The sequence below is a fragment of the Poecilia formosa genome, unplaced genomic scaffold, assembly GCF_000485575.1.
Source record: "Poecilia formosa unplaced genomic scaffold, Poecilia_formosa-5.1.2 Scaffold581, whole genome shotgun sequence".
Classification (NCBI taxonomy): domain Eukaryota; kingdom Metazoa; phylum Chordata; class Actinopteri; order Cyprinodontiformes; family Poeciliidae; genus Poecilia; species Poecilia formosa.
Window position 1 is genome coordinate 126401 of NW_006800520.1, and position 3381 is coordinate 129781.

Sequence of the window (3381 nt, forward strand, 5' to 3'; positions counted from 1 at the left end):
CTTAGTTTAGCTTATCTTAGTTCAGCTTAGTTTAGCTTATCTTAGTTTAGTTTGCACCAGTAAATGCAATCTGAATGAATTTTAATAATCCAACAGATTATAATCTACTGACTGGTTTAAAGTTTTACATTTTAGGAAACCTGCAGATGTTTATTGTCTCCTAATCAAGCATGAGGCAACAGTGGAGGGAAATCTCTTCCTCCCAGCAGAGGGAAACGATAATTTGTTCTTATTGGCTGAAATAGAAGCTGTAATAATCTGCATTTTGTCCCGGTTCCTCCTGACCCGGTCCGGTCCAGTCCAGTCCGGTCCTGGGCCTTCCTCTTCCCGGCTGTTTGGTTCTTCTGCAGGAACCGTTCAGGTTTAATTTGATCCTTTTTTCTCTCAGGTTTGCGCTCCGTCTCTGAATCTCAGCTTGGTGAGATCTGAGGCCAGATATTTGATTTACGCCTCAGAGGTCAAAGAGAATGCATTAGGACCTTTAGCAGGAACAGCCAAGAGTTATAAAGTGGTCAGATGGATGCTGACAATCAGCGTCAGAGTGAGCTGCACTGGCCCTGACCTCGGTGATCTACGCTCTGCAGCCCGGCTCCGACGCGGCTCCCTGCCAAAGTACACCAAACTCCCAGCAATCCGTCTCTAGACTCTCGACTCGCTCTGCTTCTGCTCTCTGCTCTCTGGCCTGTTATGGTGAGCCGTGTGTGAATGAATAATTTTCACCTGGTGGATCTAAGAAGTGGCCTGTGAGCAGCGGCGGAGCGACTCCCTTTGTAATGAGGAGTTTTATGCCTGCAGTAACAACTCTTTATCTCTGTTGAGCTGATTGCTCAGATAAAGGATTCCCCGGTGTGTTTCACACACACTCAGCATGTAATTTAGCATGATAGCCGTTAGCTTAAGCATTAGAGCATCTGTCAGAATCACCGCTCTACGTGTTGCTTTGCCTGCAGGAAGTGCAAACACAAATCCAACATTTTTTCGACGTCTTTCTGTCTCTGCACCTTAAAGGCTTTGAAAAGCATTAGTGGAGCCTCCCGCACAGCCAACCAGAATGCAGCAAGTGGTTTCTGGATGGTGACTCAACAACAAACTCATGTTTTCCGGCAGCCATTGTACAGCAGGGGGAAAACCAGCTGACCAAACATGCTGGAGATCAGCTGTGGTTGCTAGGCAACGGGTATTACTTGTGACTTTTCATTCCAGAGGTTTTTGAAATGGCTCGTTATTAAAACTTAGTTTGCTTTTAGAAGCAGCTAAAACCCAAAGTAAAAATAAAAATGTCTCACTTAAACAAACTACGATGCTTAAATAAGCTTCTAGTTATTTTGGAGTCATTTTTTCCCACTTAACACATTATCTAATATTTTACAAATTCTTGTTTTCTGCACAGCATTGCTTTAATGAAGCTTCATAGTTTAAAGTGCCAGTTTCCATTTTTACAGTTCACTGTAAAAATTATGCATTAGTGTAACATTTTAAACAAAATGATATATATATTTATATCCAGCACAATTTAAAAATATTTCTTTTACATATTTGGCTTTGCTGAGGAAGTTTTTTATTTAACGTTCTGTTTCAGTCCGCGGCTTTTTTCTATTCCGTATCTGATCTTCTTTCTCCAAACGTACGGAGAAAACAGGAAGCTGTGAGTTTCGTTTTTTTAAAAACCCAACAAGTTCAGAGTCTTTCGGATTGAAAAGCCTCCTAGTCATCACCCTAAACTCTAGCTTCAGATTTTATTTTAGTCAGATTTCAGATTATTCGCCATTTCACTGAGATCAGATGTTTGTATAACTAAAAATTATTGAAGTTTAAATCTTTTTAACTCACTTTGATCTGATTTTTTGATGTTTTTCTGACCATTTAGAAAACATCTTCGCAAGCCAGTTTTTATTTAAATGTTGTTTAAATTATATTTTCTATTTTATTTGCTAATGGCATCTTCCCAATTTTTCCTTCAGATTTTCAGTTTGATCACATCTCAGAGTAAAACCTCAAGGTGACATTTACAAACTGTTTTCGTGTTTCTGTTGCATGTTGTCTGCTGATTGGTCCTTCAGTAGATGTCGGATCAGAACCAGCTCTTTAGTTCTGGGTTTAATTCACATGTTCAGCACCAGAACCTGTTCAAGATGGCCGAACGTTTCCATGGCGTTTAAACCTGCACAAATGTTTGGACAAATTGCACTTTTGTTTCTCCGTACGTGAATAGGAGCCAGATTCATGGAAATCAGTGATGGGAACATTTCCTCCAATCTGCTATAAGCCAATCTAAATTTTCTTTTAGCGTTTTTGCTAAATTTGAAATAATTTAGTGCACTTAGCTTCTTTACTTTAATTTTAAAAATAAATGTATTTAATTTGGCTTCTTCTTAAACTTTTAGCTGAATAAAGTTTTGTGTTGAAGATTTGGTTGTTGACTGCTAAAAAATCTCCAAGTCGTCAGTAGTTTAATATTCATGCTCTTATTTTGAAGTGGGGGAAGACTGTTAACGCAGCCTTCCTGCTTCCTCACATTGGTTATTCTTTACCCAGAATGCATTGGGGGTAAAACTGATTCTGTTTAACGCTTTTATATGTGTTGTGTGATTAAATGGTGGATGTCAGCATGGTTGAAGTTAGCATGTTAGCATTAGCTTCTGCTAAGCACCATGTTGTTGTTGTGCCACAGAAATAAATCACCTGTTAATGTTTTATGGTTATTATAACCGTGTGTTTAGTTTGCGATTCTACGATTCCCTTCCTGAAATCTTTTCTGATTCCTTTTGATTTATTACAGGAAGATCCATGTTTACAGATTATAGATTAAACACGAATGTTGTGATTAACCAATCAGGAGCTCACAAAGCTATGACATCATCATCATTTGGGCTTTCCCAAATCCTTTAAAGGGACAGTTATGTTGGTTCATTCATTTGATCTGAAAATAATAAGAAAGTTGTTTTTTTATATGAATATTTTTCCTGACTGACCCAGAACAGGAAATGTCTGACCTGATTTCCATCTGACAGAGAAAAATTATCTTTTATATATTTACGTCCAGTTTATATGAAATTAGCACAGAGGGAAAATGTACAAATGAAAAACTGATGAATACGATGATGTGGTGAGAGTTGGTCTTTTTTTTAGCCAAATCTGTGTAAAAAATTTTGAAAAACAAAAAAACTTGAAAATTGTCCAGATTGAGTGAATGTGTGAATAAAGCTCCTCAGAGCCGAGTCTGTTCCTCCAGACTCCTTCAATGTTTACATCACTTTTTATAACACTGGGCTGACAGACATGAACCTCTACAGTCCCAGTGGTCTGTGCGCGCACACACACACACACACACACACACACACACACACACACACACACACACACACACACACACACACACAC